The sequence below is a fragment of the Clarias gariepinus genome, chromosome 15, assembly GCF_024256425.1.
Source record: "Clarias gariepinus isolate MV-2021 ecotype Netherlands chromosome 15, CGAR_prim_01v2, whole genome shotgun sequence".
NCBI lineage: Eukaryota > Metazoa > Chordata > Actinopteri > Siluriformes > Clariidae > Clarias > Clarias gariepinus.
In genome coordinates, this window is record NC_071114.1 from 30,065,812 (window position 1) to 30,091,949 (window position 26,138).

The following is a 26,138-nucleotide window of genomic DNA, read 5'->3' on the forward strand; positions in this document are numbered from 1 at the left end:
GTCCTGCTAACGTCAACAACCAGACATCCTTTCTGTCTTATCAAATTTCAGAGACAGGTTGTCGTCCTTACACCAGTCCTTTAGCCTCTGCACTTCCTCTTTGTATGCTGACTCGTCGTTCTTGCTGATGAGACCCACCATGGTCGTGTCATCAGCAAACTTGATCACATCTTTTTAGACTTGCTTTTGATATGTAGCTAATAATTTGATAGCTGTTTTTATGCATATTGTCCTGTTTTTGATTGTTGCGTTTTATGTTTTTTGTTTTTATACTGGAAAGCGCCCTGGGCACCTTTTGGTTGTTGTAGGGCGCTATATAAATAAATTTTGATTGATTGATTGATTGATTGATATAATTGGGGCTGTGTGTCGCTACGCGATTATGAGTCAGCAGTGTGAACAGCAGGGGACTGAGCACACAGCCCTGGGGGGCCCCAGTGCTCAGTGTGGTGGTGCTGGAGGTGCAGTTCCCAATCTGTACTGACTGAGGCCTTCTGGTCAGAAAGCCCAGGATTCAGTTGCAGAGGGAGATGCGGGGGGATGATAGTGTTGAATGCTAAGCTGAAATCTATGTACAGCCTTCTAACGTGTCTAAGTGTCCTTCTTGTCAAGGTGTGTCAGTGCCAGGTGGAGTGTGGTGGAGATGGCGTTGTCCGTCGAACAGTTCAAACGATACGCAAACTGCAGGGTCCAGTGAGGGGGTCAGCAGGGTCTTGATGTGTCTCATGACGAGCCGCTCGAAGCACTTTATGATGATGGGTGTGAGTGCAACAGGTAGTCATTGAGACTGGACACAGAAGACTTCTTCGGCACAGGGACAATGCTGGTGGCTCTGAAGCATGTGGGAACGACGGCGCTGCTCAGAGAGATGTTGAAGATGTCAGTAAGCACATCTGCCAGCTGTTCTGCACATTCTCTGAGCACTCTGCCTGAAATGTTGTCTGGTCCAGCAGCTTTACGTGGGTTGACTCTGCTTAGAGTTTTCCTCATATCAGCTCTTGTGAGACGGCACCTGGTAGTTCGGAGGAGGGGTGGTCTTCTCGCAGTCACATTGTTCTGCGTGTTGAACCATGTGTAGAAGCTGTTCAGCGCATCTGGAAGGGAGCCGTCACTGTCACAGGCAGGTGATGATGTCCTGTAGTTGGTGATGGCTTGTACGTATGCCCTGCCACATGTGTGTCACCGCTGTCCTTGAAGTTCTGGTGATTCTCTGGGCGTGTGCTCGCTTTGCATCTCTGATGGCCTGGAAAAATTTGGCCCTTGCTGTTCTTTGGGCCACCTTGTCCCCTGCTCTGAAGGCAGAGTCTCTGGTCCTTAAATGTGCATGCACCTCTGAGTAATCCACGGTTTCTGGTTGGGTCCTGAGATGATGCTCTTGAAGACACTGATGTCATCGGTGCACTTGTTGATGTTGCTGGTCACTTTTTGACGTGTACTCCTCCAAGTCGATGAAGTCGCCGTAAGTCACGGCCTCCCTAAACATGTTCCAGTCAGTGCTCTCAAAACAGTCCTGAAGAGCAGAGATGGCTCCTTTTCACCTGCTTCAGAACCGGTTTTGAACACCTGATGAGTGGTCTGCATGCTGAATGTGGTCCGAGTAGGCGAGGTGGGGGCGGGGCCCCGCCCGATATGTGCCGGGGATGTTTGTGTAAACAAGATCCAGCGTGTTTTTCCCTCTCGTCCACATACTGATGGAATTTAGGAAGCAGTGACTTGAGATTTGCATGGTTGAAATCTCCAGCGACAATAAACAGTCCATCGGGGTGTGTGTTCTGCAGATTACTGATCCTTGCATACAGTTCACAGAGCGCCTCCTTAGCATTAGCGCTATGTGAAATGTATCTGTATTCTTTTGTGTGATTGATAAATTCCTAAATTTTTCGAATGCTAATCAGCATTTAAGCTATTCAAACTATTGTACTATTATTTAAAATAACATCTAAGGTTGTAATATTTGTAAACATTAAATTATTGCATGCTAATCTCTTACCAAAGCTACAAGTATTTGCACAGTTTTGCTTCTGTTCCTCAACTGTAAAACTGCATGTTATTTTTCCTGTTCTTGTTCTTCCTTTCTGCAGCAGCAGCGCGCTCGTCTGTTTCAGGGCCACTGCGGAAAACAAGGACACGGGGCAGGACAGATGGTCTCCCACCTACTGCCTCAGCATTCTGAATAAAAACGGGGGCATGTTGCAGCACCTCCTGTTCCTGTGTCTCTGCTCCACTTACACCAAATCTTTACTAAAAATTTACAAAAATTAAACTTCACTCAAGAAATGTTAGAATTTCGTTATTACTACTGTCGAAAAGAGCTACTAGTATATTTTGCTCCATGACTGATTTAAGATTTAAAGAGCTGTAATAAAGAATAAAACACTATGTGTGCCTTCAGGATCCAAGTTTGATTCCCATTTCCCCTCTGTGAGCATGGAGTCTGCATGTTCTACCCCTGCTTAGTGGGTTTCCTCCAGGTGCTCTGGTTTCCTTCCACAGTCCAAAGACAGGCAGATTAGGTTGATTGGCGTTCCCAAATTGCCTGTAGTGTTTGAATGAGCAGGTGAATGTTGACTGGACGTCCTACCACGGTTGTAAAATTGGAATCCGTAAGAGGTTCCTATGGGTTGATGAAAAACCCTGGATGTGTCATGTTGTTCAGGACACAATAATAAACAACCGGACGGTGTAATAGGTGTAAAGAATGTATTTTTAAAAAGCACAAAATGATATTGGCAGCACGGTGGCTCAGTGTTTAGCACTGTGGCCTTGCACCACCAGGGTCCAGGTTTGATTCCCGCCTCTGGTCTGTGTGTGTGGAGTTTGCATGTTCTCCTTGCTTTCTGTGACCCTGTATAGAGGATAAAGCACTATAGAGAATGAATAAATAAATAATAACATGTCGTACTTTTTTAATTCATTTACGGTTATAGAAGCTGCTAGTTTTTTTCTTTTTTCTTTTCGTTTTTTTTTCTTCAGTTATGGTATATCAACTATAAACAACTAAGAACAAGCTTTGTTGTGATGTCCATCGTCCTGGAGATGATCGTCCTTTCTAGCTCTGAATGTTACAAAGCACTGACACTGGAGACTCCTGCCATAAACGCTACATAAATGTTTTTTTTTTTTTATCTGTCTATTATTACTTGAGCATTCACTGTATGAACGAGCTTTATGTTGCAATAGAAACGGTAGCGTATCAGAACGAGCGCATTAACAGCTGCATTTATAGAAACGTAAAAATAACCACGACTCAGATTTGCGCATTACATTACGGATATTGTACACAGAAAGCTGATATTTTCTGCATCACTCCAGTGAAAAAAGCTTTGTGCCAGGTGTCATTCCCTCCACGCTGAACTGATGGCTGCATTATTTATTTAAAAGCAGCTTCGAGCAGGTAAGGCTTTCCTCCAGAGTATAAACAGCTCAAGTCTAATGCACGTCAAATATTTCATAAACATAAGGTTTTATTAACACTGAAACCTGTCGTAGTTCAGTAAGGCGATCAGGAATGCGAATGCATTAGATGTAGTTTATTCAGAGATGTGAGAACAAACACCCCGCATAGCTGTTTCCTCACCCTTTTTCTTTGTTTCCTCACTCCATTCTCTGTATAAGAATTTACTTTCTTTTTAGGGAAGGGAAAAAAAAATCAACATCAGAAAGGCAAGGCAAGAACAAGACAAAGGCCAAAAGACTCTGAGGTTTTGTTTTTTTTTTAGACACTTTGAACGTTCCGTTGTTCATAAGAATGACTCGGTGAGTCACGCCGTCACTTTTCTACGCTGCCGTCGTCGTGTCTCAGCACTTGTTTTTAGATGAAAAGGAAATTAGTGTGCAAGTAAATACAATGCGCTCTGACGTGTTGATCGGCTGAAATTCCTGCGCTCGGTGCTCACGCCTGAGTCATGCTATTCAGCTTGTATTTACCCTCAAACTTTTAATAATAGACATTGTCAGAAAGCAGCTTTGCACAAATCCAGATGTGGATTGCGATCTCTGATGAACAAGCCAAAAACAATATGGAGCTCTGAATCTGAAATTAAGTCTGACGTGTATTTTTTAAAGCTACTTTAATTTTTTTCTAGCTAGATAGCGGGTTGCTAGTATATTAATAAGCTACGCTAATGTTAGCTTGCAGAACATTTTTAGGTAGGCAAAGTTAGCTGCTTTTAGAGAATTTAGTTTTGATTTTAATAATGAATCATTAATAATCTCAACTCTATATACAACTCTATACACCAGTTATCCTAATCTGCGCGTCTTTGGACTGTAACCGGAGGAAACACAACAAGCACACAAACTCCATGCACACAGACCCGAGGCGGGAATCGAAGGTGCAAGGCGACAGTGCTAACCACTTAGCAACACTTGTCTAAGTTAACAATGAATTAACGTTTTACTAATGAAAATAATTCAAATTAAGAGAATAATTAATTCATTTTTGCAGTAAAATGGGTAAAAATGTGTTTTCTTGGTTGGATGTACATTTTATAAAATGTAAAAAAGAGAATCTGTGAACCTTTAACTTTATTAAACACACTATAGAAAAATCTAATTCTAATTATAATATACACAACTCATGTGGACAGAAATTTTGTCATCTTGCAAGCTACATAAAAGTACTCCATGAGAAACCTTCTAATGACCGTGTACAGGTGTAGAGGAGTAAAGCAGCGGAGAACTAAAAGTACAAAGGATACTGTAAGAACCTGATGAGCAGATTGTGAATAAGAATCCTGGAATGTGTAACGGAAGAGTCTTTCTGTGATCTCTGTGTCAGGCCATTTACAGGATGGGGAAGTGTATCATGGAATTAAATCACTGGGAAAAATAAGGCAGAACTTCAGAGCGTGTGTGTGGAGGATCAGGAGCACACATGCTGATTTATTTAAATAAGATTCACACCGTGTGTCAGAATGACCTGCCTACAGACTTAACTCAGAAAGCCTGGAAGGTCTAGTTGAGCAGCACGAACAGGACACACTGAAGCGTATATTTATTTTAAAGAGAGTACATACTGTACTGTTCAAGTCAAACTGGGACTTTCTATTTACTGAAGACTTCAAGCACAGTGTGGTGATGAGACTCTTCCTTCAGTAAAACACACGAACCGTGCAAATGTTTTAAAAAAGCCTGTACGTCCTTGCATGACAATCACAGCGGAGGTGGCTCGGAGCCAACGGAACACCACTTGCCAATTAATGGCCCGTCCCCCGTACAGTCCTGACAACCCCCCCTTAACCCCCCAACCACTCAAGCCACTTTCACATTTTTAGGATGTTAAAGAAGTTCTCGGGAGGCCAGGGTTTGAGAACATTTTCTACCTTGATGTTGTCCAAGCACTAGTGAGACGCTGGGATATGCAGATATAGAAATATAGAGAAATAACGGGATTTTTTGTCCTTATAACTGTGTTCTGATATTCCGCCCCATCAATGACTCGAACGCTGCTCATTTATATGTTGTTTTTTCCATTTTGTAGCTAAAAAATTACAAAGCAAATCTGTAAACTGAACTTTGCACAAGATGCAGTGTGTGTGTGTGTGTGTGTGTGTATGCATGTGTGGGTGGGTGTGTGAAGATGGGGGTGATGTTAACCAGCAGAAAGGTCAGTTCCAGGGTCAGGATAGTGATGAGATCAGCGCAGGTGGCTCACGTTTTTAGCTCAACACACAGGAAACCCTTTGAGATGATTCTCTCTCTCTTTCTCTCTCTCTCTCTCTCTCGCAGCACTGCTGACACTTTACTCTTTCAGGACAGACTCATGAGATGGTACGTGTCTCTCGTAGTTGGATGTGAACTGTTTGTGAAACTCTTAAAACATTGGTTAGTGAATAAAAATAAATAAAATCATGGTAATGAATCGTAATAGAGGCCTTCAATTGTTTTAATTTCACCGGAATTTATGAAAGCAGAAACATCAGAGTTGTTGTTAATAAGGGGATTATGATTATGATTATGATCAGGATGATTGTTCTGGTGGTTAATTGTTACACAGTGCTGTTGATGATGCTCACGGAGATTAAATAAATGCTAAACACAACAAAATATTACAGAACCATTCAATTTCTGTGTTGCTGAAAAGATAGGTGCTGTTTCAGAAGTGTCAAATGATTGGGCTGCATCAGACAAAGAAAACACGTAGGGGTGATGGAATTTGGTTAAATGCTCTCCAACATATTATTAAACCCTGGAAGGGAGTGCTGACCCGTCTGCTGCGACATTCAGGTGATCAGAATTTGGCGTAAACAACATGAAAGCAATGGATCCATCCTGCCTTTTATCAGCGGTTCAGGCTGGTGGTGTAATGGTGGGATTTTCTTGCCACACTTTGGGTCACGAAGCTGAAATCATCTCAAACTGGTTTCCTGAATGAGGTCACTGTTCTCACACGGACTCCACAGTCACCTGATCTCAATCCAGTGGATCATCTTTGGGATGTGGAGGAACAGGAGATTCACATCGTGGATGAATGAACCCCTACATGGTCTGGGCCCATCGTATTTAACAGATCTCTGAATACTGTACCTCGTAACTCTGGCAGAGCACTCCGATCATCTGGTCAACTTCTTTGGAAGCGCCAAGATGCAAATGGTTTGGCGATCGGGCGTTCGCTGTAGCGGCTACTATGGAACTATGGAATTTATTACTGCTTGAAATTCGATCGTTATGGATCTTTAATTTATAATAACATTCTCTGTAAGTTTAGCTTTTCTGCCCCTAATGTTCTGTTTTTATCCTCTGTTGATCTTAATGTTAATCTTAATTCTGTTTCAATGTCTATCCATTTCCTAATTTTCTTAATTTTAGTTTTTTATTTGTATTTTTACAGTTATATATCTCATATATATTTTTTATTATCATTTGTCTTCTTTATTTGTTATATAAAGCACTTTGGTCAACTTGAAGTTGTTAATACGTACTATATAAATATCTTATTGATTAATTGATTGATTCATTGATTGTTCAATTGATTGATTTGTCTACTTTAGACAGATCTAAAGGGAAAAGTGGGTCCAATCCAGTACTAGCAAGGTGTACCTAACAAAGTGGCCAGTAAATGTAACTTCCTAGTCTGTAACACCTTGCAGAAACACTCACTCACTCACCGTCTATACCGCTTTATACTTATACAGGGTCACTGGGGGCGTGGAGTTTCCCCAGGAAACAGGGCGGGGTACACCCTGGACAGGGTTCTAATCCATCAAAGGGCACACACACGCTCATTTACACACTGCGGGCAATTTGAAAATGCCAGTCAGCCTAATCTGCATGTCTTTGAACTGTTGGAGGAAACCGGAGTACCCATAAGAAACCCACCAAGCACGGGGAAAACATGCAAACTCCACACACACAGACCCCGAGGTGGGAATTAAACCCAGAACCTGGAGGTGTGAGACAACAGTGGTAACTACTAAGCTTCGTTTTGTTTGAACATTGTTTAAATGTTTGAACATTGCAGAAACACTCCAAAAAAATGAACATTGTTGTGTATGACATACTGTAATCTCCCTCTCGTTTTTGGGATGCAGGTGTTTATTTCTCCTGAATGGACAGAATTAACAATGAGGAGAGACAAAGGTCTTTGTGACCGCCTTGGGGAAAAGTGGCTCTTCCTGGAAAAACGATAATAATATAAAGTTAGATTGCCTTGCTGGCAAAAAAATGCTGACCAAGCGGAATGTCCAAATGAATGTGTGTGTGTGTGTGTGTGTGTCTGAAACAGCCATTGTTTGGGCTTATTATCCGTGTCTCTGGTGCTGCCAGTGGGAAAAATCATTTATTATAATTTATTACTGGCCGCCGAGCAACAGTGATGCAATTAATTTTTTTTGTGAATTGCGCTTTAAATCCATGTATCATGTAATATTGTAAACCGTGCACTCACAGTCACATACTGTGTCATGCTTTATCACTAGCGTGCAGGTCGTATCCCTGGCACAGCCGCAATTTTCCATAAAGGAAGAGAAGTGGATGTGAGCATTTCCTGTTTCGGTGTCAGGATGGAGCCGCGGGTGGAGACGGGGCTCGCAGGCTGGCGATGATTCCAGCTGTCACAAGGATTCCTTCATGGTCCTTTTCTTTGGTTTGCTGATTTAATGAGGCAACTGCTTGGACTCTTGGTTTATCCATTAGTGATGAGAGAGAGAGAGAGAGAGAGAGAGAGAGAGAGAGCACAGCTGTGGAGATTACCTAAGCACCGTCATGGGCCAGAGAAAGAATGAAATACACTGTATGTGTGTGGTGCTGGTATGGGAAAATAAACCACAACAGGCTGAAATAAAGCAGGAAGTCACCATACTGAAGCAGATTATCTCCACGTCCTAAAGTTTTATTTCTCTTTTAACCTTCATAGTCTCTCTATCTTTGTCTATGTTTGTCATGTTAAAAAAAAAAAAACAAAGCTCTTAAAACTCTTAAAAGTGATTTAAATGTACAGCTTTACTGAGCGCTGACACTGGAGACTCCTTCCATACATGTAAAAAAAAACGTTTTATTTTTTTTAATTAAAAAAAGTGTTTTTATGAGTTTTTTAAATGTTTTTTTTTAATGTGTTTTTATATCTGTAATCTGTTTGTTTAACGAGCTCACCCAAAGACCATGATCATGGTGTTGTGTAGCGTGACTGTGTTACTGAAATAAATAACAAAAATAATGTTTTGGGGGTTTTTGGTGAATTTAACACACACCTGGCTTTATGTACGAATTTACTTTTTTGTTCAACTTTCTTGTTTTAGTCCTGGCGGAGTCTCTGCTTGCACTCTACAGTAAATATACATTTACATTATACATTATATGACTGTGACCAGACCTAACTGTTATCTCTCCTCTTCTGCTCTTTCTCTTTCTCTCTCTCTGTCGAGCTACACATGTCGTTCCTGAGCTGCCAGTGATCCAGACTCCCTCTGCCCTCCGGACCTGTCTGACCCAATCTGCCCCGCTTCTGGTTGGAGATCTCGTCACATGGATTATTAACATCAAATAACATCAGCTATTATAGCTGAACTGCCTCCCACCTAACACAGTATGAATGCAGATCAATCCCTGCTCTCTGTTTCACCCAGATGAGGATGGGTTCCCTGTTGAGTCTGGTTCCTCTCAAGGTTTCTTCCTATTACCATCTCAGGGAGTTTTACTTTTCCACTGTCACCCACGGCTTGCTCACCAGGGACAAACTGACCATTTTGATTCATACAAATTCACATTTCATACAAACTTAAATAATTCTTTTGATTGTATAAAGCTGCTTTGGGACAATGCCAATTGTTAAAAGCGCTATACAAATAAAATTGAATTGAATTGTTTTACCTATATTTATGTTATGAAACAAATTAATCTTATTTTATTTTACCTATATATTCTCTATGTTACTGAAACAAATGACCTTTTTTGATTTATGCAATGCTTTTTGGTGAGTTTAACATGTAACGTTTTAATTATTTATATTTGTTCAACTTACATATTTTATCTAAGTGAAAATTCTGCCCTAATTATAATTATTGCTGATACAAGAATATTTTTTCAGTGCTGTTCCTATAGAAACACTACAGTACTGTATACTATGTATACTATATATTTAAATAAGTGCATTCCTATAGACCTGAGATTCTCAACCAATCAGAATCCAGAATTTAGAAAGTGAAAGAAAGTGATTCTGGATTTACAGTATGATATTCAGTAAATCCAGAATCAATTGGGGAGTTTAAAACTAAAAATGTTGGTGTTCCACAGGGTTCAGTTTTAAGTCCACTGCTTTTTTCTCTTTACATGCTTTCTCTGGGTGACATAATTCATAAGCATGGTATCAGTTTTCATTGTTATGCTGATAATACACACTTATATGTCTCAGAAAAAACAGATGAGAAAAACCAGCTTACTTAAGTTGAGCAATTTAGTGAGGGTCCTCACTAGAACCAGAAGATACAAGCACATTACTATCTTATATTCACTTCATTGGCTCCCTGTGAAATTTCACATTGATTTTAAAATACTACTCTTGATGTATAAAGCATTAAATTGTCTCACGCCGCAGTATCTGAGTGCACTGCTAGTGTATTATGATCTGCCACGCCTACTTCGATCAAAGGATGCAGGCTGCTTGTCACTACCGCATGTTATGAAAAATACAGCAGGGTCGGAGCTTTTTCTTACAAAGCCCCGAAGTTATGAAATAGTCTTCCAATTAATGTTCGGGACTTAGACACAGTCTCAGTGTTTAAGTCTAGGCTAAAAACCTATTTATTTAATCAAGCTTTTTTATAAATAGATTTTCCTTAGGTAAAGGAGCAGATCTGGCGGACTCATGGACGTAGAGTATTATGGTGAACTGGTATGTTTAGATGCTGTCCTCCCCACTCTCATTGATCACTCAGGTTTGCTGACGGTGAGGTGATGGTTTGCTTTACATCCCAGTTCCCCCTCATGTCTGTGTTTCCTTCTGGCTCCTCCTTTTTAGTTATGATGTTATAGTTAGTCCTGCAGATCAATCCCTGCTAGTTGTTACCCTGTTGAGCCTGGTTCCTTTAAGGTTTCTTCCTATTACCATCTCAGGGAGTTTTTCCCTGCCACTCTCGCCCTCGTCCTCGGCTTGCTTATCAGGGACAGTCTTATAATTTTGATTCATATACGTTTACATCTCATACAAACTTACATAATTCTTTTGATTGTGTAAAGCTGCTTTGCGACAATGTCAATCGTTAAAGGTGCTATACAAATAAAATTTAATTGAATTGAATGAAATTAATACTAAGGGCGTTCAAGTCAAACAGGGCCTTGTGATGAAATTTCAGGCGAATTAAGGCATAAGATTTATGGGAGACTTTAAGCACAGTATGATAATGAGCCTCTTAGCCGCAGTACAACATCTGTATAGTCTGAGCGTTTTAAAGAAGGCTATACGTCTGTGAATGACTGCACTGTGCACTGACGGTGCACTGACGGTGCACTGACGGTGACGGTGCACTGCAGTCGTTCCTGTGAACATTCAGCGAGTGGCATGCCTGATCACTAAATGAAGAGACGCATCGGTGTGTGTAAACTGAACGTGAATTTCTATATCCCCGTTTGAATATAGCACGAACCAGTTCCCACCCAGGAGCCAGAAACCAAACAGGGCGGATTAATAAACAGTGAGGAAAGTGCTATCTACCGTCTTCTGCATACATGAGCTCACAGACATGGATGATTGGCAAGTGTTGAGAAAGAGCAATAAACAGACAGAGACAGAAAGAGAGATAGAGAGAGAGACAGAGACAGAAAGAAAGAGAGAATACCCCTCCCATCCAGAAACCATGGCATATTTTGCCCTCTCGGATGGATGTGGCAATGAAGGGCAATTCTGCTGTCAGAATATAAAGCAGGTCTGGGGCTAAAAGTGCCCTGTGACAGCAAGGAAGGAAAGTCAAGTAATGTACCTGTAGCTGTGTCTATAAATATATCTTTCAGGTCCTGAGCAGGACGTCTAATGATCCAGGTTGGGTCACCTTGCCTAGAGGCATTATTCATGGAGCTCTCCCCGGACCCTCTTAAAGCCCAGATCAGTCAATTAAAGTAACCACAGACAGCATGGAGCTCTCACTGAATGTCACGGTTAATACAGAGTCCAATGGTCAAACACACACACTTATGTGTATACAGTAAGGACACAGATTGTTGTTCCATCTCTCTCTATAGACATGTCATTATGATGTGATTAGTACTGTAAATATCCAGTTTCACCTGTACATGCCGTCTATCGCTCCATCACTACCTTCTTCTTCTTTCCTCTGTCTAAGGCGCGGGTCAGTGAACTCATGTCACATGATGTTTAAAAACATTTCCCGAAGCTACAAATGAATAAAAACGTTTAATGTATATTATTATTCTGGTATAAATCAAATGTTGTAAGCATTGCCAAATTCCATTGTTATAAAAGTAACTTTGGGACGTACATCTATAGGAAAATAATCAATTCATATAAATAATCAATAACTTAAATAAATCATTTATAGTTTATTGTTCCGCCTCCCAAGACTACATAACTTTTTTTTTACTGATCTCTTATTATATTTAAGTCCCACCCACTATATGGGAATTAAATCACCTCTTACAGTGTAGGGAGAAACATTTCCCAGCACAGTGTGAAAATTAAATAAAACTACACCTCACACAGCAGCCTTACATAAGTCCCTCTTATGGGACGACTGGGAATTAATTAAACTCTGATGTGCGTCGCTGTCTGCTGGATTCTGTCAAGTTGTGTTCATTATTTTAAATGGTGTGTTGTGATTAGTTGATATGTGTAGAAGTGTGTAGCTGCGTGTTAAGGTGGTAATCTTTTGTTAATTGAGGTGTGAGGAGGTGTGCAGTTGTGTGCTTCAAAATTCAATTCAATTTTAAGTTCAGTTAAAAATTAATTCAAATTCAAATTTCTGCCATACACAATATGATACGCAGTGAAATGCTTCTATGACCTAAAAAAAAGAGTTTTCAAATAAGAATAAATAGTATGAAAAAAAAAAGATTTTAAAAATATAGAAACATTTACATAATGTACAAATAATAAAATAAAATACATACAATAAAATATAATTGCAATGAAATTGGGTTGTAGAAACCAAGTCCAGTCGTGAGCAAGACAATGTGCAACGTGCAGAATGTGCACGGTAATGTGCAAAGTCAAGTTCACACTTCAAAGTTCCATGGCGTGCAAAATGTGCGAATGTGCGTTAATATGAATGTTGTGGTCGATCCTCAAGAGGTGGTGGACAAACAAAAACACACAAATTCTGACAAACTCCGAGCACTGATCATGTAAGAATGGGCTGCGCCATCGGTCAGGGTGTGGCCCAGAAGTTGATTGACAGCATGCCAGGGTGAATTACAGAGGTCTTGAAAAAGAGAGGATCAGCATTGCAAATATTGACTCATAATGTAATTGTCAATAAAAGCCTTCGACACTTATAAAATGTTTGTAATTATACTTCAGTGTACCAGAGGAACATCTGACACAAAGATCTAAAAACACTGAATCAGCAGACTTTGTGAAAATTAATATTTGTGTCATTCTCAAAACTTTTGGCCCCCGGCTGTAGAGGCCTTAAGGTTTGTGGGAAAGTGTGTAACCGTGTGTTAAGATGTGCCAAGGTGTGTTTTTTTGTTTAAATGTGTGCTGCATTTAATTAGGGTGTAAAGAAGTATGTAGTTATCTGCTGAAATCTGTCACATCTTCCATTTTTGAAAGTGTGTTGCATTTACATTTACATTTTTTAGCATTTGGCAGACTTAATTTTTTCCTCATTATACATCTGAGCAGTTGAGGATTAAGGGTCTTACTCAAAGGCCCAACAGGGGCAACCTGGTGGTGGTGAGTTTTGAACCTGTGTAGGTGTTATGGTGTGTAGAGATGTTGTATGTTGAGGTGCGTAGCTCTTAATGGAGTGTAGAGATGTGTAGCTGTGTTAAGGTGTGTAGAGATGTACAGTATAGTGGGTGTGTGTCATGTGAGATTAAGGTGTTGAGGTGTGTTTTCTCCAAATTGTGGGAGTTAAATAAACCCGGCCCACATACACACACACACATATGATTTGACCTTTATAAATAAGAATTAAATACCACAACATGGTAATTAAATAAGCCCCGCCCCCCAGACACATCACCACATTGCAAGACACTTTATTGTATGATAGCAAAAAGAAAACTGAAACAGGATTCAAATGAATGAAAATTAAAGACGATTCCCTTTTACAGTCATGTTACATCAGATCATGGAAAGTGCTGTAGCTGCATCGTTTCTATAATTCGTTTAGTACTCAAGGTCGATGAGCTAATTGAGCAGGATTGGAGGATTCTAATTGTCTAAATTATTCACTATCCTGTAGAAAAGGTCGTTAGTGCTGGATCCTATCCCCGTAGACTTAGGGCACGACGCGGGGTACACCCTGGCTGGGGTGCCAATCCATCGCTGGGCACTCACACAAACCACGGGCAATTTAAAGCCTAACTTTCATGTTTTGGGACTGTGGGAGGAAACTGGAGTACCTGGAGGAAACCCAAGGGGCGAACATGCACACTCCATGCACATAGACCCCAAGGTGGGAATTGAACCCAGACCCTGGAGGTGTCAAGGCGACAGTGCTAACCACTACACCAACGCACCAACAATTGTCCATAACTAATTAACTTTTTACTAATATAAATAAATTAATCGAATATATATTGCCAAATGTGTAAAATGTCTTTGTTTTTTGTTTTATAAACTAAAATGGAAATTAAACCACGTTTGTGGGAGAATCTGTGATTTTTTACGGACCACTCCTTACTGAAACATGACCATATGTGTGTGTGTGTGTGTGTGTGTGTGTGAGAGATCGGATGCGTCCCCGCCCACTGAATCCCTCACACACACACACACACACACTCAGGGCTGAGCTCGCAGTGTCCGTGTGATGATCAGGAGCTACAGCGCGCTACATTTTCACCGCCGCTCGGATTGAAGTCGGTTCTCGTCCCTGCGGCCCCGGAGCGGATTAAAGCACATGGTGAGTGGAACACGGAGCACTTTCCTTCACTTCCACGAACACACACACACACACACACAGTACCCTGAGCAGACTGGAGAAAAATCTTAATCTGAACTTTTCCCCTGACTGCGGCACAAAAGCCCGACTTCTTCACGCGCGCGGCGGAAAAACCGCAAAACTGCGCAAAAAAACAAGAAACAAAACAAAACGCGTCTTTGTATTATTTCGCGTTAACGCGTTAAAGTGTCGCAGCGAATCCGTTTTCTGCTTTTGTTTTGTTGTCAGTGGAAATACTGAACTCGATCCTGCTGTTGTGTTCAGGGCTGCACATCTGGAATGTTTAGTTTAATCCCAGGAAAAAAAAAAGGAAAAAAAAAAAAAGCGTAAATATGAAATTACTGAAAATCTAAACATGTTTTCTGTTTTTAACTCTAACACTGAATGTTTAATGATGCATTGTTTATTCTGAGGTTATGTCATAATCATCATAATATTTTTTTGTAGTGGAGGATTGATATAAAATCCATTCTTTTTCCTTCAGAGGTTTATTAAAGTTGTTGTTCGCACGTTATAACGCGTCTTACTGTAGAATGGATGTTGTTGTTGCTGCTCCAATGAAGTGCCATGACAGCCCTTTAATTAACGTTTACCATGAGTGTTTGTACTGAAAATCACTGAGAAATTCTCATCTAGACTTTTACTGATTTAGACTTGTTGACTGTAAATATACAAATTAGGACACGCCCACTCCCCTTTTATGAAACTGCACCCATTCTGCTCACTTTGTTGTTTTGGCTCTAGTGTAGTCTGAGGGTGTTCTTTTCACACTGGGGTATCCGGGATCGTTTCTGGGAACACTAGACGCCAAAGTTTGGTTCATTTTGATCAGCGAGAACACAATCGTTCTGCCCTCGGGAACCACGCCCAAGTCCGCTAAAAAAGCTGACCTCGAGCGTACCTAGGTGTGGATCGAATCAGATATGGAAGCCAATCGTACTCTAGATTCTAGAACGAAACTAGATGGCTGTTTAGGGGTGACATCATCAATTCCGAAATATAGTAGGAAGGCGTACGTTTCAAAATGATCAATAATATCAGGCAAAAGTTAACTTCCTTGTTCTGTTCTCCTCTTGTGTTTAATGAAGGCTCACCAACTAAGTAGGTGCATACTGCCACCTGCTGTATTGGGGAGTGATAATACGCAAGTGTACCAGAGTACAGAGGACAAAAACAATGTGAACCCCGACAAGTGAAGAATTGGGGAGGGGGAAGTGATCGTTCCTCCTGCGCAAATCAGTCGTGCCTGATGTGAACAAACACCCTATCAGTGCTGACCTTTTACTTGATAACTCACAGCGCTAAAGAGATGAGCGACATACAGATAGCTTCTTAATGGACATTATATTACATCAAATATTACAATGATTAGCTAACAAGCCAGCTTCTAGTAAACTTGCATGACTAGCATCACATAAGTGAGAATTTACAGACACGAGCCTCAATTTACATCATAGTTTTTTTCAATGATTTGTTTAACAACTGCTAAGCATGTAAAAAGATCACGTTACCATGGCAACCACTGTCTGTTATTCGCTCAGTAACTTAAGTTTGGTTAGTTAGATATCCAGCTGAGAAAGGTGTGTCAGTACACACACACACTACAACATTGTATTCAAATCGTTTGCATGTCGAATGTGATTGGTAGAGTTTATTTTATCACATACACGGACGGCTCTGTCTTAAATCCATTGGTTTGTACTGAAGTAATGAGTTTTTTTAAATGGAAAACATGATTTAAGTGATTTGCGCCGTGCGATTTGAATAAACCGAATGGAAATTAAAAACCCGAAAGGCGCATTTTAAATTTGTACTTTTTAAGCCGAAGGAGGTTTAAACATTGTAAACATTGTGGTTTTTTTTAAATCCCCAAACAAAAGCACAGTTTGCCTTGAGCTGCGACCTTCGTGACTGAATTTCAGCCCACTGTTTACAGCCCAACCTTTTTTTTTTTTAGCTGCTTTCTCAAATATGTGCTCTTGTCAACCTCAAGGCCTGAGTTAATGGCCCGTTGTCTCTGAACAACAATCCGCTCAGCTGTGAAGGAAACTCGGGGCAGCAAAAGTTCCCGGGTTTATCACTCGGAAACAGACGTTGTGTTGTAGATCCGAGACTCTGATAGTCCATGAAGCATGACTTCCTCTCATCGTCTCTTAACAGAAGACCTAATGAGCACGTAACACATCCAAACACACCCAAGGCCCTGGAACTTGGGTGGCTTTCTTCTTTTTTTTTTTGGAAACATTTTACGGTCTGTTACGTTGTTAAAACCTGCTGCCAACAATCTGCTCATCAAAACAGAAAGCCAGGAAAATCCCGCTCACGGCGGAGTAATTCTCTGTCCCGGTTTCTACTGTTGTTCATCCTCAGGCTTCAGCTGCGACAGGAGAAGCCGCTTAAAAGGACAAAGCCGAGAGCTGATTGGCAGGTGTTGGGGCGACTTAGAGTTAGCAGGATTACTAACTAGTGTGTGTGTGTGAGGAGAAGCCAGAGCTCATCTCTCTCTCCTCTGTGATTAAACAGATTAAACGTACTGACTCCGAGAGGTGAAAAAGCTTTGACATGCCGATAACACAAGATCATTTTTTTTGCCTCCAGACACCATCAGCCTTCGTACAGAATACACACCTGAACCAACGAGAGCTCATGAGCACATAATTACACACCTTAAAGGGATTATTACGAAGCAGATGTGGTGAGATCAGACCTGGCGACTGTTAGCGGCTGCCGGTCGGTTTATCTGCTGCTGATAGTGTGACGCCGGTACAACAGAAATATCACATCACGAGTCTGAAAGACATTTCTTTGAAACACCAGACTTGTGTCATGATGTACTTATACTGTAGCACAGCGCAGTAGTGGAGCATTAGAGAAAAGAAATCAAACCGGTTTATACTGTATATAAATACATATGTACATAGGGCTGGCTGTATAATTTATTGTAAAACAACTTTTATAAAGGACAACTACATCCTTTTTCGACATCATCTCCATGCTTTCCAATACACTTTGTCCATCCGTCCACAAGCTTCCGTATTCCCTCATTAAAACGGTTTTATTCTGAGCTGCGGCCACGAATGCACCGCTGTCTTCATCTCTTCATCAGAAGTGAATCTCCGTCCTCGTAGGGCTGCTTTTAGGGAACCAAATGGGTAAGAGATCAGGACTATAGGGAGGACGCTTTAACATTTTAAAGTTACTTTTAAATCTGAAGTTCAGTCTTTCAAAACTTCTGGCCCCTTAATCCCAGAAAACTGTAAGCGTTGATGAATTTTCCTGCTGATGATTTTGACTTTTGAACATTTTCTCGGTTGGTGATTGAGGATGTTTCTGTTCCAGACTCAGCCGTTTACTTTTAAGCTCATGGTGATGAATCCGTGTCTCATCACCGGTGATGATTCACTTTAAGAAACTTTCACCTTCCTTGCGGTATCGGTCTGAATTTTCTTTGCAGATATCATGTGTTCTGCACGCTGCTCTTCTTTTGTGCAAATCACGAGTGAGGCGTTCATTTAAGCTTTCAGCAGATAGGTCTTTATTTTATCTTTAGAAGTGGAAAGATCTTTAACAGATCGGAGCTCATTAGGTCGATTATTCCACCTGCACAGCCGTGACCGGGGAGACTGTAGCCGCGAGCAGAAAGCGCTGATGAGACCAACAGTAGATTTAATAAAACCAGAGTGCGGATCTTTTCTGACTCACCCTCGTGAGTGTAAAATGTATTTTTTTGTTAAAACCATAAAAAAATCATAAAAAGATATTAAAAATATCATTGACTTCCAAGAAAAATGTGCCGTAACGCTCACGAAACTAGACACGAGTGTTAATAAATTCTAAAAATGCGAAGCGTTAGCTCTATTTCTTATTCAATAATTCATTTATTTATGTATGTATTTATTTATATTCGCTGTTATATCAGGAGATTTTCCTCTCTCTTGCTCTTGCAGTAGAGCGTACCAAGTGGAAAGCCACAGGAATGCAAAACGGGACGTACCATTCCTCATTAAAGGAGTGCAGAGCTGATAAAAAGACAAATCCAAACTAATTAAACAAAGATAAATATCATTCTGAAGGGAGGGACTGTAGATTCCCGACACATTTTAATCTTCTGTTGAGTATTTGCACGTTTTTATATTATTTATTTAACAAGAACAAAGAAAAAAACTGACCTGATTACAGAATGATGTGGAAATTTTTTTTTTTTTTGCATTTTTATTAGTCATTATTTATTATCATTATTCACAATAAACAATCAGGAGATTACAGTGTTTGCTTTTTATTTGTATTTTTTCATTTATTACCTTGCTCTGGTTAGTTAGTGCCACACACACACACACACACACACACACATTTCTGCATCTCTGCATCTGCTTTTTCAGTGACTGCATTAAAACCCCAGCGTTATATGTTTTGATCTCGAACACAAAAGCTTCTCCGTCTGCCTCCGAGCCTCAGAACCGGCGCTTTATTAGAGAGCTCCATTGTCCCGAGCTCCACCTGCGCGCGGCCGCTAATGGTCTCTCCTCGGCCGGGATGAATAGCGTCTCGGTTGTAGCCTGTCTTCAGTCTTATAAATGCAGAGCGGGGCTGCGAGGGAGCCGGTCCGAGGCGTGTGTACGGCTTTGTGAGAGCTCGGCATGGGGGAGAGGGCAGACATAAAGCCCACAGGTGCCTTTGCTCTCGGCTGCTTTCACGCTCGAGTCAGGGAGCCGGAGCACGCTGTGTGTCGGCTAATTAGGAAAGTGAAAAAGACGACGTGTAACAATCGTACGTCTCGTTTCGGCTCCTGCGTGTAGCCGAGGTTTGGGGCGGGGAACTTGTGAAATGTCTGGGGACAGGCTGCAGTCCCATCTGTCTCGCCCTTTTCATCTGGTGTGTGCAAACCCTTTGGCTCCCGTTTTCTCACGAATCAACAGGAAGTTCATTACCGTACAGGACAAATTCTCATTAGATCTTCTGTTTCTATTTGGATCTATCTCTAATTTCTTTTGATATTTGTATATCAACTCAATCAGCACTTCAGAGAGAATAGTTTGGTATCATTTCTTGTTGTTTTGTAAAAAAAAAAAATATATATATATATATATATATATATATATATACATGACATTGGTAAAATACCGCTTTCTACCATTAATCAACAATCAACATGGCAAAAAATGTGATGATTTTTTATATATTTATATATATATATATATATACACACAGACACTTTAAGTCTTTTTTTTTACTTTTTTTTGCAAATTTCTTCCTCAAGGTGGCGCTCAGGCCGGTGATCCCAGAGGGAAAGTCGCGGGTTCCGTGAAGCTAGTTAGCTGCTAGATCGTTTTGAGCGATGAGACATTACGTTGATTGAAATTTATTACAGTTTCTCCTTGTCTATTTCTCCTCATACACTACCAATCAAAAGTTTGTACACCCCTTCTAACTCCTTATCGTTCCTGATTTTTATTTTTCTTCACACTGTAAAACAATACTGAAGGCGTTGAACAGTTGATATTGAGATGTATATCTGCTACTTCTGCTCTGTAAAGCTTCATAACGGCTCTAATCTGAGGTGCTGGTTGTTAATTGGTGATTTCTGAGGCTGGTGACTCTAAATGACTCTCTGCAGGAGAGCTCAGTTTTGGTCTTCATGAGAGACAGTTTCATCATAAAGCTTGATGGGTTTTACAAACGCACTCAACACAATAACGTTCTTGTAAGAACTGTTCCAGAACAGCTGACCTTCACGTCTTAAAATATCAATTGTTACTGTTATTGTTGTTGTTGTTATTTCATTACCTAAAGCCATGTGTATTATTTTGTAGTTTGAAATCTCCAGTATTATTATAGAATGTAGAAAATAAATCACAAAACAGAAAAACATTGAATTAGAAGGTGTGTCCAAACTTTTGACTGTTTATCTATTTATCTGATTTTACTCGAATATTATTTGAGATACTATTAGGATGTTAATTTGTGCTTGGTTGCTAGCTCCAGCTGAACAAATGATACAACTATTGTATGAAACAGGATGGGCAGCATGATGTCTTAGTGATGAGCACTGTCGCCTTGCATCTCCAGGGTCCAGGGTCGAGTCCCGCCTCAGTGTGCATGGAGTTCTCCCTGTGGTCCATTAGGCTAATTGGCCTTCGCAAATTCCCCGTAGTGTGTGAATGACAAGCGGGCGTCAAGCTGCCAACCCGACCCCTTAAGTAACTGCCCCCGAACCTCCAGGAGTTTCTATTGCCTGATGTGCCGAATGGCATGTGGATGGACCAGAATACCAAAAAAAAAAATAGAAACAGGATACTCTAAAACTATTAAAATAAACAGTGTGCCTTAATATTGAATCTTATATTGAAAAGAAAGACGAGACCACGCCCTCTTTTTTGTTTTTCAAGATTTTCAGCTTAAATGAAGCAAAATCAAACCTAATGGATGTGTAATTAACATGCATTATCTAAAATTAGCACTTTTTTTCTGCACTCTGCACCCGATCAGCAATTTCACTATTGTTGTTTTTTTATCTTTGTTTTTTTTTTGTAATCCTGAATTGACATTGGACATGTCCCCTGAGCCTGAGCCTGGACCCACACTGGATTTTTGAACCTGTGACCCCGAGTCAACCTGTTGGGTCCAATATCTCTCTCCACACTTTTTCTGTTTTTTAGCTGTGAACTTACGAAACATAGAGAAGTTTAACAAAAGAGTATATGGGTTAGGTGAAAGAATAATACTGTACTTAACTGGCTTCGTATGAGAATCGTACAAGATATACAGACAGTTGGGAGATACGCGGATGTTTAACTCACAAGAGATTAAACTTATCGTTAAACAAAATTTAAGAACGCTGTGACATTTGATTGCAAACGTTTTAGTGATATAGTTACATTTTAGCTATAGTTTATGTCGCGCACACTCACAAGCTGCTCCTACGTACAGTATAACGAGATAAAAGTGAAGTCGCTCTGGATTCGGCCGTCTGCCCAATGCTGTAAATGTCGATGGATGTTTCCATTCGGGGGAAAACGCTCTTCCTAGAAGGGGTGTTCAGGGGAGGTTTGGTTGTCTGAACCCTATTGACCTGTTGGAGTCCATTGTATTTATTCCCATTTTCATAAACACTACTCAGTGATGTATATACATTTCTGTTTGCACTTCTGGTAGATGCTAAACTTCATTTCGTTGTTTAGTCCCTCTTTTAAGTTGTATCTTCCTATTTATCTTCTGTCTGCGAGTGATGTGGGAGTGCCAGTGTGCCATCCGTCACCCCCTGAGACCCCAGACATTGCCAACCTGCTCTCGACAGGCTCCTGAGTATGAACGGCTGTAGTTATCACCTGGGAATTGAACTCGCGATCTCCAGATGATAGCTGACGAGCACCTTACCGCTGAGCCGCCACTCCAGAGCGCGCCTTTGCCTTGTCTTTAAAATAGATTTTTAGAAAATGAACTACTATGACAAAAGGATTGTTGTATGCGTTTTGTTTCTTTTCTCACTCATGCTGTTGATGCGAATAGATTGTCGTGTTCTTGCGCTTCGGTGCGTGAAATATAACCTCATTATCTCACAAGAGATTAATTAGAAATCATTATGACTGCTTGTTTTGTTTGCGATGCTTGCATCCCAGATGAATTACAGACGAAGAAATGTGCACAGCGTGAACTTTTTCGAAACCGTCAGATTAAAGAGATTTTCCTTTTCTCGTTCTATTACGGCTGTATCTATAGATACATCGTATATTAAGCTTTCATGCTGGGGAAAAGGCCTAATGCAGGGTTTGTTTCCTTCTTCATCTTCCATTCTTCGCTCTTCTTCGCTCCGTGACAGAGATCTCCGTGTTTAGATTGGAAAGTATTCACGAGGAGGATCTTTTGTGTTTCTTCTCCCAGTTGTTTACATGAAAAACCACGAAAAACAGCAGGATTTGGAAAGGAGATGCCACAACGATGCAGTGTTTTAAAAGTGAAGCTCTCCGTGTGTTCGGCATTATTTGCCGTCTTGGCAGCGGCCCAGAAAGGCCTGGAGGTCTCTCGAGGGTCTGTCTCCCGTTGCGGATTTGTCGAGGATCGCAGCCGGTCCAGGAAGCTCTGCACTATTTTGCCGTCTAACCTTTTTAACGTGATCGTGATTGCTCTGCATTTCATCATGAGTTGTGCAAAGCCCTGATCCGGATCAGCTGTGCAATGTCTTTGATACTCTTTTAGCCGTACTAAATATTTTATAGCTGGCAGATGGGTTTTTGTACTTTGGGAGGCTATAATCGCTTATGGATAATAGGTTTGATGCTCTGCTCGGTAGTAATGGAGCCTCGCAAAGCATTTAGACTGAACATTTGCATATGCGCTTCGTCATTCGTAGGAAATCTTTCTCCCTGTTTATATTTTTTGACTTTACTGATATGCGCATATTTCCCCTAGTCGCCGTTTTAGATTAATGATGGAGGGACTGTAGATGTAATAACGAGATGTAACAGCCGTGAGGGCGTGGCTTGTTGTGGTTTTTAAAAGTAATGACTGATGTGACACACCCTGATGTGGAGAAGATTCCATGGAATGAAAATACAATTAAGCAAATGATCCTTTTTTTTAACCAACATGCAGAAGACGTTCTGCACTGAGAAGCAAGGGACGTTCTTTCAATTCAGAATGTAATTCCCTGTTGCACTGTGTTACATAAAAAAAATATTAAAAAAACAAGCGAAGTGAGTTTACATATTTTATGTGGGTGTTTTTTTTTTGTGCAATACTTAGTGAAGGGATCAAGTGAGGTTTAATGTCTATTTATTTTATATATTAAATATTTTACATGTCTTTTTAAAATGTTTTGGATGTTTTTTATACAGAACAATATGATTATAGTGTTGGAAATTGCTTGGTTTGGTAATTGATAAAATGATTGGTGATATTTTTGGGGGGCTGGAACGGATTATCTGCATTTACATTATTTCCTATGGGACGATGTGTTTCACAATACCACTGAACGTTTTTGTCAGATTAAGTGGAAATCTTCTTACGGCTCACTGGCTGTCTGTTCTGTTCTGCGTGTTCGTCTGGTGTTCATACACAACCCTGCTTCTGTAAATGATGAACTAAGAAAATGGTGCAGACCCGCCCACACAACACCGTTCCAGCCAATCAGTAACAGGAAGACTTTATGCATAATGATGATGATGATGTTTTATATTAATGATCGTTAGCTAGACAAGCTGTTAGCTTCTGATAGAGTAGCTGATGGGCGGGGTCAATTGGTTATTCCCTGCTTTATATTATTAATGGTGATGGTGTGATCAACCATGTTGCAGTTTTTCTGCTTGTCTGAAAATATTTACCAATTCGCAGTTCCAAGCTTTTCCAGAACACACTAGCAGGTGCGAAACGGTCATTTGATGCTCTTGTGGAAGTTTTCCAATTTGTTCTTCATACAATCACTGCACTATATTTTAGAATTTATTTTGCAAAAACGTCTAAAAAGGTTTTTAAGGAACTAATTCCTTCCCTGTTTCAGATGTTCTTTTGGATTGTATGGGATTTTGAAACAGTTATCTGCTTTAGCGTACTAGCTAGGCTAATCAGGACAGGAATAATGGGATGTGGTGCCGCAGGATCAACTGCTGATTTGGTTTCATTGAGTTGAATTAGCAGCATGCTGAAATAATTGAGCTGGGATAATCACTGGGGTAATGTTGTACGGAAATAACGAGCTACTGATGCCAACTGGGTGGCACGGCGGTTTGGTGATTAGCACTGTCGCAACGCATCTCCAGGGTCTGGGTTCGATTCCTGCCTTGGGTCTGTGTGCATGAAGTTTGCATGTTCTCCTCATGCCTGTTGGGTTGAGTGAGTGATGCTAGCAGATAGCTAATACTGCTAATTTATACCCACCTCGGTCTGTTTTTTTGTCCAAACAGTTAATAAGAGATTTCTTTAAGCACAAGCAGAACCTAAGCTGAAGAGACTCTTTACTGTAAGTGCGTTTCACTTCTGGTGCGCTTTTTACAATCAAATAAACTTTTCTTGTGTCGCCATGGCAACCGCTGAACCACAACTACACTTAAATAAAGAAACTAATAATATGAGGCAGGATAATTCATCTGAAAGTAAGTGAATGCATGTGTCTGGAGGTCAGAAGATCCCACTGGCGTTGTGGAAAACACAAAAGTGGAGAGCGCTGTCTTTGTTTTTTCTGTTCCAAATTTCGATCTGTCTGTTAAAAGCAGCTCGAAGGCATCATGCATGTTGGAATGTGGGTCATTTGCAGTTCGGTTTATTGATCTATGACCAATGAGCCATTATCATTAACTGGAACATGCCGAGAAATCGAATCCCAGTCTGTGTCTGCGATGGAAGAAGAGCATGGATGAGGTAGAAATGTGTAGTGGAGTCAGCCTCAGACCCACACTGAGAGACAGATGAACTCACCGCAAGACTCATACAGATCCTCCTCTGCTGCTGTGAATCCAGCTGTGAAAATGGCACACTTCTGCTTCGTCTCAGAGCGCCTGAACTGATCCGAAAAGACTTTCATGAAATTCCTAATCGGCTCATTTTTGTCTCCTCTAACCTTTGATGTGTTTTTTCCAATCTGGCACCCTTTAGCACTTCACATAGGAGGTCCGCATGGGTTCTATACAGTACGAGTGAAAGAGACAGACAGAGAGAAAGAGACAGACAGAGAGAGAGATTGTGAAAGTATTTTGGTCACCGTGTCCTAGTGAGCAGTGAGCATGTCCTAATGAAAAGTGTACTTCATGCTGGTCATAAGATGGACAGCACACTGACTTCATGATGCTCCTGACATTTAGAAATTAAACTTTAAAACTCACTCACTCACTCATCGTCTATACCGTTTTATCCTGTATTCAGGGTCGCGGGGACCTGTAGACTGTCCCAGGAGGCTTAGGGCACGAGGCGGGGTACACCCTGGACAGGGTGTCAATCCATTACAGGGCACACACACATACACTTACACTACGGGCAATTTGGGAACGCCAATCAATATAACCTACATATCCTTGGACTGTGGGAGGAAACCGGAGTACCCGGAGGAAACCCACCAAGCACAGGGAGAACATGCAAACAGAGACGGGAATCGAGCCTGCCCGGGGAATCGAACCTGGACCCTGGAGGTGCAAGGGTACAGTGCTAACCAATACACCACCCTGACGCCTTAACTTTAAAACTGAATTTTCTAAATATTCTTTAATTGTTTCCGCTTTGAATCTAAAGCAGCAGTCTCATATATATCTTTATTCTGCTAGAAGGATAAAATTCTTTTTTTTTTTTTAAGGCAAGGTTTTTATTTCCAAATAAAACAAGAAGTGTTATTATTAAACTGCTAAAGAGTATAATGTGCATGCTTTCTTTGAGTCACAAGCGTGATAAAAGGCATAAATGTTAAAATATTATGTCAAAAGTGTTATTATATTATGAATTTTTAATGATTTTGCAAAATAATAAAACACCACCTTCCAGTTTCGTCGAAACAATAAATACAAAAGTATCCAATTTAGTATCGATATAAAGTTGGTTGAGTTTTAACATAAAATATAGCAAAGTTTGCTTTGACTGGACTTCTGAAGTGAGCCTCTGGCA

The 26,138-nt window shown here is 40.6% G+C and overlaps 1 protein-coding gene across 2 annotated transcripts in view; it reads left to right on the top strand.

Moving 5' to 3' along the window:
- The first annotated feature begins 14,389 nt into the window (after window positions 1–14,389).
- Window positions 14,390–26,138, top strand: part of tspan18a (tetraspanin 18a) — a 40,470-nt gene continuing 28,721 nt past the window's right edge. For both annotated transcript variants that reach the window (XM_053513850.1, XM_053513852.1), the window contains exon 1: window positions 14,390–14,519. The gene's annotated coding sequence lies outside the window, so the exon portion shown is untranslated. The remainder of the gene's footprint in view (window positions 14,520–26,138) is intronic.